This window comes from Salmo salar, chromosome ssa15 (assembly GCF_905237065.1).
Source record: "Salmo salar chromosome ssa15, Ssal_v3.1, whole genome shotgun sequence".
NCBI classification, from domain to species: Eukaryota; Metazoa; Chordata; class Actinopteri; order Salmoniformes; family Salmonidae; genus Salmo; species Salmo salar.
Genome location: NC_059456.1, coordinates 99,533,101 through 99,548,266, shown reverse-complemented (window position 1 = coordinate 99,548,266; position 15,166 = coordinate 99,533,101). Strand labels below are relative to the sequence as shown.

Below are 15,166 nucleotides of genomic sequence, written 5' to 3'. Positions count from 1 at the left end.
TGCACATTTTTGCAATGGGGTGAAGAGAAATCTTGCCGTTTTTAAAGATAATTTCCAGCAATTCTACACATTTTTCCATGACTTATGTTAATATGATATCTGAGTGAGAGTGACTACAAAATCAAAGGGGTCCCCTGGATGTCAGAGAGCAATTCATTTGCAAGCCCAGGCCAGTGCCAACAGAGAGTAAGCAGATTACAGAGCTCTGGCTGTGATTGCGCTGGGAAGTCACGGATGAAGACAGACAGCTGTTGTTTTTCCAGGACATGGCCTTATACTTCCTCTTCTGAAAGTGTTCGGGTGGGTCTAGTGTTTGGGTGGGTGGGTCTAGTTTTTTGGTGTGTCGGTCTAGTGTTTGGGTGTGTCGGTCTAGTGTTTGGGTGTGTCGGTCTAGCGTTTGGGCGGGTGGGTCTAGTGTTTGGGCGGGTGGGTCTAGTGTTTGGGCGGGTGGGTCTAGTGTTTGGGCGGGTGGGTCTAGTGTTTGGGCGGTTGGATCTAGTGTTTGGGCGGGTGGGTCTAGTGTTTGGGCGGGTGGGTCTAGTGTTTGGGCGGGTGGGTCTAGTGTTTGGGCGGTTGGATCTAGTGTTTGGGCGGGTGGATCTAGTGTTTGGGTGGGTTGGTCTCTTCACTATCTATCCATCTCTATCACTGTTGTTAACCAACTGCCAATCAACTCATAGAAATACACAAAGAACAAATACATATTTCACTACTTTAAAATGGAGATAGCCCTCAGTGGTTCTGGCCTTGTTGTCACAGAAGCGATCAATGGCAATCGGTGATCGGCAGTATGCCCTCTTTCTACCTCTATGGATCAATGGAAAAGATTGGAGGTGCACCCTCTAGGTTCTATATCTATGATAGCAACCTGTCTGGCTTTGGCGGGGGGCGGCCATGTTTCTTTCTTAAAGCTGGGCCTTGGCTGCCTTGAAAGGGATAGGATCCCAAGCCGTGGTGCTGACTAGACTGAACCCAGGCCAGGGACTATCTAGGTTGAACCCAGGCCAGGGACTGACTCTCATGGACTGACTAGGATGAACCAAGGCCAGGGACTGACTCCCAGGGACTGACTAGGCTGAACCCGGGCCAGGGACTGTCTAGGCTGAACCCGGGCCAGGGACTGTCTAGGCTGAACCCGGGCCAGGGACTGTCTAGGCTGAACCCGGGCCAGGGACTATCTAGGCTGAACCCAGGCCAGGGACTATCTAGGCTGAACCCAGGCCAGGTACTGTCTCCTAAAATACCCACCATCAGGCCCGTTATATGTCCAGCAGTGACCCTTTAAAAGCCCTTTTCTGCAGTCAAATGACCACATTACCCTCTGGAGGCCTCATGGGTGGAATGTTATTCATATTTTTCATAATAAACATCATTTAAAAGAAACCGCCGAAAATCTGGTGCTCCTATGTCAAACGTTTTGTTATATTCAGTGTTCTGTGATGTATATAAAGTTATAAAGTGTAATATTGGGATGTAAACTCTAAATGTAATACATTACAACTCTATATCTGACATGGTACAGGTGTCTTCTTTCTTTAAGCCCATAACCATGTGTGAGAGATGTAAACTTTTGTTTCAAACTAGGTTTGTTTAAGACTACCAAGAAACACCCTGTGTGATGCTGATTTAGCACACTGCAGTAAAAGGTTAATATGTAAACACACCCGTCTATCTGTCTCTGACAACTGTCTGACGTCCCTGAAATTGACATCTGGGCCAGGCTTTGTTTGGCTAAGCCTGGCGCTTTGCTGTTATATTGACAATGGTAGTCAAGGAAGAGTGGTTCTGTTCTTAAGAGCTGATTGAACTTGAACTCTTTCTGCTGTTGTGGTTTTCTGTTTACACATTTGAAGAGTACTTTACTAAATAAATGAATAATTCTACACCTGTTGTTTACGAAGCATGTGACAAATGATCAAGATTGATAATGAGAGATATATAAAGAGAGCTCTATAATGACAGATATATAAATCACTGAACGGGCCGTACGGTGTAAGATAATTGTCTCATCACTCCTCCCAGTTAGGGGGAGTGATGAGCTCTACAGCACTCACAACTCAATCGCTGGTTGAAAACTGTTTTCTTCCCCTCCCAAAAGATAGAATTTGTAGATAATTGGCCCTCTTTCTGGGACTCACCCACAAACAGGACCAAGCGTGGCCTGTTGAGTGACGGACTCCATCCTAGCTGGAGGGGTGCTCTCATCTTATCTACGAACATAGACAGGGCTCTAACTCCTCTAGCTCCACAATGAAATAGGGTGCAGGCCAGGCAGCAGGCTGTTAGCCAGCCTGCCAGCTTTGTTGAGTCTGCCACTAGCACAGTCAGTGTAGTCAGCTCAGCTATCCCCACTGAGACCATGTCTGTGCCTCGACCTAGGTTGGGCAAAACTAAACATGGCGGTGTTCGCCTTAGCAATCTCACTAGAATAAAGACCTCCTCCATTCCTGCCATTATTGAAAGAGATTGTGATACCTCACATCTCAAATTAGGGCTACTTAATGTTAGATCCCTCACTTCCAAGGCAGTTATAGTCAATGAACTAATCACTGATCATAATCTTGATGTGATTGGCCTGACTGAAACATGGCTTACGCCTGATGAATTTATTGTGTTAAATGAGGCCTCACCTCCTGGTTACACTAGTGACCATATCCCCCGCGCATCCCGCAAAGGCGGAGTTCTTGCTAACATTTACGATAGAATATTTCAATTTACAAAAAAAGACGACGTTCTCATCTTTTGAGCTTCTAGTCATGAAATCTATGCAGCCTACTCAATCACTTTTTATAGATACTGTTTACAGGCCTCCTGGGCCGTATACAACATTTATCACTGAGTTCCCTGAATTCCTATTGGACCTCATAGTCACGGCAGATAATATGCAAAAAAAATGTACTTCAATATTCACATGGAGAAGTCCACAGACCCACTCCAAAAGGCTTTCAGTGCCATCATCGACTCAGTGTTTTTTTTCAAACATGTCTCGGGACCTACACATTGCCACAATCATACCCTGGATCTAGTTATGTCCCGTGGAATAGATATTGTGTTTTTTCCTTATAATCCTGGACTATCAGAACACCATCTTATTATGTTTTCAATCTCAATAAATAATTTGTTTAGACTCCAACCAAGGATTTTCAAAAGCCGTGCTATAAATTCTTGGACAATCCAAAGATTCCTAGTGTCCTTCCTTCCTCCACCTACTCAAGGACATATCGGAGTACAAAAATAATTTAACTAACCACCTAACTGAGAATGTAAACTTAAAATAGCGTATTACCATAGATGCGGTCGCACAGCTAACAACAAAATAATGTGTCACAAGAAACTCTCCCCCTGGTATACAGAAAATACCAAGCTCTGAAGCAAATTACACTGGCTCCGACGCTCGTCGAATGTGGCAAGGGTTGCGTTCCACACTGAGTTCCCTGAATTCCTATCGGACCTTGTAGTCATAGCAGATAATATTCACATTTTTGGTGACTTTAATATTCACGTGGAAAAGTCCGCAGACCCACTCCAAAAGGCTTTCGGAACCATCATCGACTCAGTGGGTTTTGTCTAACATGTGTCCGGACCTACTCACTGCCACAGTCATACTCTGGACCTAGTTTTGTTCCATGGAATAAATGTTGTGGTTCTTAATGTTTTTCCTCATAATCCTGGACTATCGGACCACCGTTTTATTTTGTTTGCAATCGCAATAAATAATCTGCTCAGACCCCAACCAAGGATCATCAAAAGTAGTGCTATAAATTCTCAGACAACCCAAAGATTCCATGATGCCCTTCCAGACTCCCTCTGCCTACCCAAGGACGTCAGAGGACAAAAATCAGTTAACCACCTAACTGAGGAACTCAATTTAACCTTGCGCAATACTCTAAATGCAGTTGCACCCCTAAAAACTAAAAACATTTGTCATAAGAAACTAGCTCCCTGGTATACAGAAAATAACGGAGCTCTGAAGCAAGCTTCCAGAAAATTGGAACGGAAATGAAGCTACACCAAACTGGAAGTCTTCCGACTAGCTTGGAAAGACAGTACGGTGCAGTATCGAAGAGCCCTCACTGCTGCTCGATCATCCTATTTTTTGGGGGGGCTTTCACTTCAGCAGTAATACATTCATGAACTTCTTTGAGGAAAAGATCATGATCATTAGTTAGCAAATTACGGACTCCTCTTTAAATCTGCGTATTCCTCCAAAGCTCAGTTGTCCTGAGTCTGCACAACTCTGCCAGGACCTAGGATCAAGGGAGACACTCAAGTGTTTTAGTACTATATCTCTTGACACAATGATGAAAATAATCATGGCCTCTAAACCTTCAAGCTATATACTGGACCCTATTCCAACTAAACTACTGAAAGAGCTGCTTCCTGTGCTTGGCCCTCCTATGTTGAACATAATAAACGGCTCTCTATCCACCGGATGTGTACCAAACTCACTAAAAGTGGCAGTAATAAAGCCTCTCTTGAAAAATCCAAACCTTGACCCAGAAAATATTTTAAAAACTATCAGCCTATATCGAATCTCCCATTCCTCTAAAAAAAAAATGAAAAAGCTGTTGCGCAGCAATTCACTGCCTTCCCGTAGACAAACAATGTATACGAAATGCTTCAGTCTGGTTTTAGACCCCATCATAGCACTGAGACTGCACTTGTGAAGGTGGTAAATGACCTTTTAATGGCGTCAGACCGAGGCTCTGCCTCATGCTCCTAGACCTTAGTGCTGCTTTTGATACCATCAATCACCACATTCTTTTGGAGAGATTGGAAACCCAAATTGGTCTACACGGACAAGTTCTGGCCTGGTTTAGATCTTATCTGTCGGAAAGATATCAGTTAGTCTCTGTGAATGGTTTTTCCTGTGACAAATCAACTGTAAATTTCGGTGTTCCTCAAGGTTCCGTTTTAGGACCACTATTGTTTTCACTGTATATTTTACCTCTTGGGGATGTCATTCGGAAACATAATGTTAACTTTCACTGCTATGCACTTGACACACAGCTGTACATTTCGATGAAACATGGTGAAGCCCCAAAATTGCCCTCGCTGGAACACTGTGTTTCAGACATAAGAAAGTGGATGGCTGCAAACTTTCTACTTTTAAACTCGGACAAAACAGAGATGCTTGTTCTAGGTCCCAAGAAACAAAGAGATCTTCTGTTGAATCTGACAATTAATCTTGACGGTTGTACAGTCGTCTCAAATAAAACTGTGAAGGACCTCGGCGTTACTCTGTACCCTGATCTCTCTTTTGACGAACATATCAAGACTGTTTCAAGGACAGCTTTTTTCCATCTACGTAACATTGCAAAAATCTGACATTTTCTGTCCAGAAATGATGCAGAAAAATTAATCCATGCTTTTGTTACTTCTAGGTTAGACTACTGCAATGCTCTACTTTCCGGCTACCCAGATAAAGCACTAAATAAACTTCAGTTAGTGCTAAATACGGCTGCTAGAATCCGGACTAGAACCAAAAAAATTGATCATATTACTCCAATGCTAGCCTCCCTACACTGGCTTCCTGTTAAGGCAAGGGCTGATTTCAAGGATTTACTGCTAACCTACAAAGCATTACATGGGCTTGCTCCTACCTATCTTTCCGATTTGGTCCTGCCGTACATACCTACACGTACGCTATGGTCACAAGACGCAGGCCTCCTAATTGTCCCTAGAATTTCTAAGCAAACAGCTGGAGGCAGTGCTTTCTCCTATAGAGCTCCAATTTTATGGAATGGTCTGCCTACCCATGTGAGAGACGCAGACTAGGTCTCAACCTTTTAAGTCTTTATTGAAGACTCATCTCTTCAGTAGGTCCTATTACTGAGTGTAGTCTGGCCCAGGAGTGTGAAGGTGAAAGGAAAGGCAATGGAGCAACGAACCGCCCTTGCTGTCTCTGCCTGGCCGGCTCCCTTCTCTCCACTGGGATTCTCTGCCTCTAACCCTATTACATGGGCTGAGTCACTGGCTTACTGGTGCTCTTCCATGCGTCCCTAGGAGGGGTGCGTCACTTGAGTGGGTTGAGTCACTGACGTGGTCTTCCTGTCTGGGTTGGCGCCCCCCCCCCCCCTTGGGTTGTCCCGTGGTGGAGATCTTTGTGGGCTATACTCGGCCTTGTCTCAGGATGGTAAGTTGTTGGTTGAAGATATCCCTCTAGTGGTGTGGGGGCTATGCTTTGGCAAAGTGGGTGGGGTTATATCCTGCCTGTTTGGCCCTGTCCGGGGGTATCATCGGATGGGGCCACAGTGTCTCCTGACCCCTCCTGTCTCAGCCTCCAGTATTTATGCTGCAGTAGTTTATGTGTCGGGGGGCTAGGGTCAGTCTGTTATATCTGGAATATTTATCCTGTCTTATTCGGTGTCCTGTGTGAATTTAAGTATGCTGTAATTCTCTCTTTCTCTCTTTCTTTCTCTCTCTCTCTCGGAGGACCTGAGCCCTAGGACCATGCCTCAGGACTACCTGGCATGATCACTCCTTGCTGTCTCCAGTCCACCTGGCCATGCTGCTGCTCCAGTTTCAACTGTTCTGCCTGTGGCTATGGAACACTGACCTATTCACCGGACGTGCTACCTGTCCCAGATCTGCTGTTTTCAACTCTCTAGAGACAGCAGGAGCGGTAGAGATACTCTCAATGATCAGCAATGAAAAGCCAACTGACATTTACTCCTGAGGTGCTGACCTGTTGCACCCTCGACAACTACTGTGATTATTATTATTTGACCATGCTGGTCATTTATGAGAATTTGAACATCTTGGCCATGTTCTGTTATAATCTCCACCCAGCACAGCCAGAAGAGGACTGGCCACCCCTCATAGCCTGGTTCCTCTCTAGGTTTCTTCCTAGGTTTTGGCCTTTCTAGGGAGTTTTTCCTAGCCACCGTGCTTCTACACCTGCATTGCTTGCTGTTTGTTGTTTTAGGCTGGGTTTCTATACAGCACTTTGAGATATCAGCTGATGTAAGAAGGGCTATATAAATACATTTAATTTGATAACACAGACATAATTCCATTAAAAGTGCAATCTGGGATTAAAAAAACAAAGCAGTCACCGCGCCACTTCTTTTGGTAAACGGTTGAGGGACAGGGCAGGACAAATGTAACCGCTTTAAAAGCCCATAAAATGTATGTTTCAATCCTTTACTGCCCTTTGAACAGTATATTGAGTGTTGACTGGTCCTGTGGGGCTCAGTAGGTAGACCAACACTACTGTAAATTGCTCTGGATAAGAGTGTCTGCTAAACATCTAACATGTAAAATGCTTTAGAAGGAATGGTCTTCTCGACAAGAATAATAGGTTGTAGTGTTGTCTGTCTCCGAGTTATACATTTAAACTTGAAGAACTCAAATAATTACAGGCCAAGAGAAGCTTCTCTCTCTATTATCAGAAACAGCTATCCTCTCCCTGTAATTCTGTCAGTCATCTGATGTGTGCTACAGTCGAACTCGGAAGTTTACATACACTTAGGCTGGAGTCATTAAAACTTGTTTTTCAACCACTCCACAAATTTCATGTTAACAAACTATAGTTTTGGCAAGTCGGTTAGGACATCTACTTCGTGCATGACACAAGTAATTTTTCCAACAATTGTTTACAGACAGATTATTTCACTTATATCACAATTTCAGTGGGTCAGAAGTTTACATACACTGCCATTAAACAGATTGGAAAATTCCAGAAAATAATGTCATGGCTTTATAAGCTTCTGATATGCTAATTTACATCATTTGAGTCAAATGGAGGTGTACCTGTGGATGTATTTCAAGGCCAACCTTGAAACTCAGTGCCTCTTTGCTTGACATAATGGGAAAATCAAAAGAAATCAGCCAAGACCTTAGAAAAAACAATTGTAGACCTCCACAAGTCTGGTTCATCCTTGGGAGCAATTTCCAAACGCCTGAAGGTACCACGTTCATCTGTACAAACAGTAGTACGCAAGTATAAACACCATGGAACCACACAGCCGTCATACCGCTCAGGAAGGAGACACATTCTGTCTCCTAGAGATTAACGTACTTTGGTGCGAAAAGTGCAAATCATTCCCAGAACAACAGCAAAGGACCTTGTGAAGATGCTGGAGGAAACAGGTACAAAAGTATCTATATCCACAGTAAAACGAGTCCTATATCGACATAACCTGAAAGGCACCTCAACAAGGAAGAAGCCACTGCTCCAAAACCGCTATAAAAAAAGCCAGACTACGTTTTGCAACTGCATATGGGGACAAAGATCATAGTTTTTGGAGTAATGTCCTCTGGTCTGATGAAACAAAAATAGAACTGTTTGGCCATAATGACCATCGTTATGTTTGGGGAAAAAAGGGGGAGCTGTAACGGCTGTCTTCATAAATGGACAAAGGCGCAGCAGGTATGTGAATACTCATATTTAATTTCAAATAAGGAGTAAAGCATCCACTTAACAAAACAATAAAGGTGACAACAGCAACAGTTCTGCAGGCTATAAACGCAGTGCAAAAACAACCACCCACAACCCCAAAGAAAAACACACACACCTATATAGGACTTCCAATCAAAGCCAACTCAACACACCTGCCTTCAATTGGCAGTCCCAATCAACAATACAAACATTCCCCATACACAAAACTGCCACGTCCTGACCCCAAAACTAAAACAATAGCTCCATCTGCTGGTCAGGACGTGACAGTACCCCCCCCCTCAAGGTGCAGACCCCGGAATGCACCTACCAACAGAAAACACCAACAAAAAACCCATAAACAATAACCCCTAAACAATAAGAGAGGGAAGGGAGGGTGGCTGCCGTCACCAACGGCACTGTGCTACACCCTCCCTCCCCAACCCACCTATCCTGGAGGTGGCTCAGGTGCAGGACGTGGACCTCGCTCCACCTTCGGCTTCGCCCACTTTGGTGGCGCCGATAGCTGCGCCGGGCAGACGGGCCAATCGGGCTGACCCTGGCAGACGGACCACTGGGGCTGGGTCGGAAGACATGCGGACCACTCGGGCTGGGCCGGAGGGCAGGAGGGCCACTCGGGCTGGGCCGGAGGGCAGGAGGGCCACTCGGGCTGGGCCGGAGGGCAGGAGGGCCACTCGGGCTGGACCGGAGGGCAGGAGGGCCACTCGGGCTGGACCGGAGGGCAGGAGGGGCACTCGGGCTGGGCCGGAGGGCAGGAGGGCCACTCGGGCTGGGCAGGAGGGCAGGAGGGCCACTCGGGCTGGGCCGGAGGGCAGGAGGGCCACTCGGGCTGGGCCGGAGGGCAGGAGAGCCACTCGGGCTGGGCCGGAGGGCAGGAGGGCCACTCGGGCTGGGCCGGAGGACAGGAGGGCCACTCGCGCTGGGCCGGAGGACAGGAGGGCCACTCGGGCTGGGCCGGAGGACAGGAGGGCCACTCGGGCTGGGCCGGAGGACAGGAGGGCCACTCGGGCTGGGCCGGACGACAGGAGGGCCACTCGGGCTGGACCGGAGGACAAGAGGGCCACTCGGGCTGGACCGGAGGACAGGAGGGCCACTCTGGCAGATCCTGACAGGCAGGGCACCCTGGCAGATCCTGACAGGCAGGGCACCCTGGCAGATCCGGGCAGTCTGGCCACTCTGGCAGAACCGGGCAGTCTGGCCACTCTGGCAGAACCGGGCAGTCTGGCCACTCTGGCAGAACCGGGCAGTCTGGCCACTCTGGCAGAACCGGGCAGTCTGGCCACCCTGGCAGAACCGGGCAGTCTGGCCACTCTGGCAGAACCGGGCAGTCTGGCCACCCTGGCAGAACCGGGCAGTCTGGCCACCCTGGCAGAACCGGGCAGTCTGGCCACTCTGGCAGCTTCTGACTAGCGGGCAGCTCTGGCGACTTACGACTGGCGGGCAGCTCTGGTGACTGTTGACTGGCGGGCAGCTCTGGTGACTGTTGACTGGCGGGCAGCTCTGGTGACTGTTGACTGGCGGGCAGCTCTGGTGACTGTTGACTGGCGGGCAGCTCTGGTGACTGTTGACTGGCGGGAAGCTCTGGTGACTGTTGACTGGCGGGCAGCTCTGGTGACTGTTGACTGGCGGGCAGCTCTGGTGACTTACGACTGGCGGGGTTGGGCTGACGCACTAGACTCCTGATGCGTGGGGCTGGTACTGGACGTGCCAGCCTAGAGACACGCACCTCCATGCTAGTGCGTCTAGCGGGAAACACCGGACCGAAAGGGCGCACTGGCGGTCTTGAGTGCAGGGTTGGCATCACCCCTTCCGGCTCGATGCTCACCTTGCCCTGGCACCTGCGGGGCACTGGTACTGGGCGAACTGGGCTGTGCGTCCGTATAGGCGAGATGGTGCGTACCTCAGCGTAACATGGCGCCCTCCACCTCATACGCACCTCCCTGTAGTCACGGGTAGCTGGCTTACGGCTCTTCCCTGGCCTGGCCAAGCTACCCGTGTGCCCCCCCCAAAAAAATTCTTGGGGGTGCCTCTCGGGTTTCCTACCCAACCGTGTTCCAGCATAACGTTCCCGTTGATTCCTCTGTCCAGCTGCCTCCACTCTCCTGAGTGCCTCCACCTGTTCCCATGGGAGGCGATCCCTTCCGGCCAGGATCTCTTCCCAGGTGTAGGCTCCCTTACCGTCCAGGACGTCCTCCCATGTCCATTCCTCCCTTTTCTTCTCCTGTGGCTTCCTCCTCTTCTGCTGCTTGGTCCTGGTTTGGTGGGTGGTTCTGTAACGGCTGTCTTCATAAATGGACAAAGGCGCAGCAGGTATGTGAATACTCATATTTAATTTCAAATAAGGAGTAAAGCATCCACTTAACCTGTTAGGGCTAGGGGGCAGCATTTGCACGTCTGGATAAAAAAAATGTACCCGATTTAATCTGGTTACTAATCCTACCCAGTAACTAGAATATGCATATACTTATTATATATGGATAGAAAACACTCTAAAGTTTCTAAAACTGTTTGAATGGTGTCTGTGAGTATAACAGAACTCATTTGGCAGGCAAAACCCTGAGACATTTTCTGACAGGAAGTGGATACCTGATGTGTTGTATTGACTTTAAACCTATCCCATTGAAAAACACAGGGGCTGAGGAATATTTTGGCACTTCCTATTGCTTCCACTAGATGTCACCAGCCTTTACAAAGTGTTTTGAGTCTTCTGGAGGGAGATCTGACCGAACAAGAGCCATGGAACGATGATGTCCCATTAGACACCTGGCGCGCGAGTTCATGTTGGGTACCCTCGTTCCAATACGTTATAAAAGAGTATGCATTCGTCCACCTTGAATATTATTCATGTTCTGGTTAAAAAAGGCCCTAATGATTTATGCTATACAACGTTTGACATGTTTGAACGAACGGAAATATATTTTTTCCCCTCGTTCATGACGAGAAGTCCGGCTGGCTTAGATCATGTGCTAACAAGACGGAGATTTTTGGACATAAATGATGAGCTTTTTTGAACAAAACTACATTCGTTATGGACCTGTGATACCTGGAAGTGACATCTGATGAAGAGAATCAAAGGTAATGGATTATTTACATAGTATTTTCGATTTTAGATCTCCCCAACATGACGTCTAGTCTGTATCGCAACGCGTATTTTTCTGGGCGCAGTGCTCAGATTATTGCAAAGTGTGATTTCCCAGTAAGGTTATTTTTAAATCTGGCAAGTTGATTGCGTTCAAGAGATGTAAATCTATAATTCTTTAAATGACAATATAATATTTTACCAATGTTTTCTAATTTTAATTATTTAATTTGTGACGCTGACTTGACTGCCGGTTATTGGAGGGAAACGATTTCCTCAACATCAATGCCATAGTAAAACGCTGTTTTTGGATATAAATATGAACTTGATAGAACTAAAAATGCATGCATTGTCTAACATAATGTCCTAGGAGTGTCATCTGATGGAGATTGTAAAAGGTTAGTGCATCATTTTAGCTGGTTTTATGGTTTTGGTGACCCTGTCTTTGACTTGACAAAACATTACACACAACTCTTGTAAATGTACTGTCCTAACATACTCTAAATTTATGCTTTCGCCGTAAAACCTTTTTGAAATCGTAAAACGTGGTTAGATTAAGGAGATGTTTATCTTTCAAATGGTGTAAAATAGTTGTATTTTTGAAAAATTTGAATTTTGACATTTATTTGGATTCAAATTTGCCGCTCTTGAAATGCACCTGCTGTTGATGGAGTGCACCACGGGTGGCACGCTAGCGTCCCACCTAGCCCATAGAGGTTAACAAAACAATAAAGGTGACAACAGCAACAGTTCTGCAGGCTATAAACGCAGTGCAAAAACAACCACCCACAACCCCAAAGAAAAACACACACACCTATATAGGACTTCCAATCAAAGCCAACTAAACACACCTGCCTTCAATTGGAAGTCCCAATCAACAATACAAACATTCCCCATACACAAAACTGCCACGTCCTGACCCTAAAACTAAAACAATAGCTCCATCTGCTGGTCAGGACGTGACAGGAGCCTTACAAGCCAAAGAACACCATCCCAACCGTGAAGCACGGGGGTGGCAGCATCATGTTGTGGGGGTGCTTTACTGCAGGAGGGACTGGTGCACTTCGCAAAATTGATGGCATCATGAGGAAAGAAAATTATGTGGATATATTGAAGCAACATCTCAAGACATCAGTCAGGACGTTAACCTGTTAGGGCTAGGGGGCAGTATTGACACGGCCGGATAAAAAACGTACCCGATTTAATCTGGTTACTACTCCTGCCCAGTAACTAGAATATGCATATAATTATTGGCTTTGGATAGAAAACACCCTAAAGTTTCTAAAACTGTTTGAATGGTGTCTGTGAGTATAACAGAACTCAAATGGCAGGCCAAAACCTGAGAAGATTCCATGCAGGAAGTGGCCTGTCTGACAAGTTGTGTTTCATCTTGGCTCTTTTTATTGAAGACTGAGGATCTTTGCAATAACATGACACTGCCTACGGCTCCCATAGGCTCTCAGAGCCCGGGAAAAAGCTGAACGATATCGAGGCAGGCTCTAGCTGAAACACTTTATCGCGTTTGGCAAGTGGCCGATCAGAGTACTGTGGGCTTAGGCGCGTGCCCGAGTCGACCGAATGCTTTATTTTCTTTCCTCTGTTTACCTAAACGCAGATTCCCGGTCGGAATATTATCGCTTTTTTATGAGAAAAATGGCATAAAAATTGATTTTAAACAGCGGTTGACATGCTTCGAAGTACGGTAATGGAATATTTAGAATTTTCTTGTCACGAATTGCGCCATGCTCGTCACCCTTATTTACCCTTTCGGATAGTGTCTTGAACGCATGAACAAAACGCCGCTGTTTGGATATAACTATGGATTATTTTGAACCAAACCAACATTTGTTATTGAAGTAGAAGTCCTGGGAGTGCATTCTGACGAAGACAGCAAAGGTAATAACATTTTTCTTATAGTAAATCTGACTTTGATGAGTGCTACATTTGCTGGGTGTCTAAATAGCTAGCCCTGTGATGCCGGGCTATCTACTGAGAATATTGCAAAATGTGCTTTCACCGAAAAGCTATTTTAAAATCGGACATATCGAGTGCATAGAGGAGTTCTGTATCTATAATTCTTAAAATAATTGTTATGCTTTTTGTGAACGTTTATCGTGAGTAATTTAGTAAATTCACCGGCAGTGTTCGGTGGGAATGCTAGTCACATGCTAGTCACATGCTAATGTAAAAAGCTGGTTTTTGATATAAATATGAACTTGATTGAACAAAACATGCATGTATTGTATAACATAATGTCCTAGGGTTGTCATCTGATGAAGATCATCAAAGGTTAGTGCTGCATTTAGCTGTGGTTTGGGTTTATGTGACATTATATGCTAGCTTGAAAAATGGGTGTCTGATTATTTCTGGCTGGGTACTCTGCTGACATAATCTAATGTTTTGCTTTCGTTGTAAAGCCTTTTTGAAATCGGACAGTGTGGTTAGATTAACGAGAGTCTTGTCTTTAAAATGGTGTAAAATAGTCATATGTTTGAAAAATTGAAGTTTTTGCATTTCTAAGGTTTTTGAATAACGCGTCACGGGATTACACTGGCTGTTACGTAGGTGGGACGATTTGGTGCCACCTACCCTAGAGAGGTTAAAGCTTGGTCGCAAATGGGTCTTCCAAATGGACAATGACCCCAAGCATACTTCCAAAGTTGTGGCAAAATGGCTTAAGGACAACAAAGTCAAGGTATTGGAGTGGCCATCACAAAGCGAGCTAAATCACTTCCATGCTCGCTTCAAGGCAAGCAACACTGAGGCATGCATGAGAGCATCAGCTGTTCCGGACGACTGTGTGATTGCGCTCTCCATCGCCGACGTGAGTAAGACCTTTAAACAGGTCAACATACAGAGGGCTGCGGGGCCAGATGGATTACCAGGACGTGTGCTCCGGGCATGTGCTGACCAACTGGCAGGTGTCTTCACTGACATTTTCAACATGTCCCTGATTGAGTCTGTAATAACAACATGTTTCAAGCAGACCTCCATAGTCCCTGTGCCCAAGAACACAAAGGCAACCTGCTTAAATGACTACAGACCCGTAGCTCTCACGTCCGTAGCCATGAAGTGCTTTGAAAGGCTGGTAATGGCTCACATCAACACCATTATCCCAGAAACCCTAGACCTCTCCAATTTGCATTCCGCCCAAACAACACCTATGTGAGATTGCTATTCATTGACGACAGCTCAGCGTTCAACACCATAGTACCCTCAAAGCTCATCACTACGCTAAGGAACCTGGGACTAAACACCTCCCTCGGCAACTGGATCCTGGACTTCCTGACGGGCCGCCCCCAGGTGGTGAGGGTAGGTAGCAACACATCTGCCACGCTGATCCTCAGCTCCCCAGGGGTGCGTGCTCAGTCCCCTCCTGTACTCCCTGTTCACCCACGACTGCATGGCCAGGCACGAATCCAACATCATCATTAAGTTGGCAGACGACACAACAGTGGTAGGCCTGATCACCGACAACGACGAGACAGCCTATAGGGAGGAGGTCAGCGACCTGGCCGGGTGGTGCCAGAATAACAACCTATCCCTCAACGTAACCAAGACTAAGGAGATGATTGTGGGCTACAGGAAAAGGAGCACCGAGCACGCCCCCATTCTCATCGATGGGGCTGTAGTGGAGCAGGTTGAGAGCTTCAAACTAGAATGGTCCAAACACACCAAGACAGTCG

At 46.4% G+C, this 15,166-nt stretch overlaps 1 protein-coding gene across 6 annotated transcripts in view; it reads right to left on the bottom strand.

Moving 5' to 3' along the window:
• The window catches only part of LOC106572815 (protein kinase C zeta type), a 192,980-nt gene that overhangs the window by 72,697 nt on the left and 105,117 nt on the right, over positions 1-15,166 (bottom strand). The gene's annotated exons all lie outside the window — the stretch shown is intronic.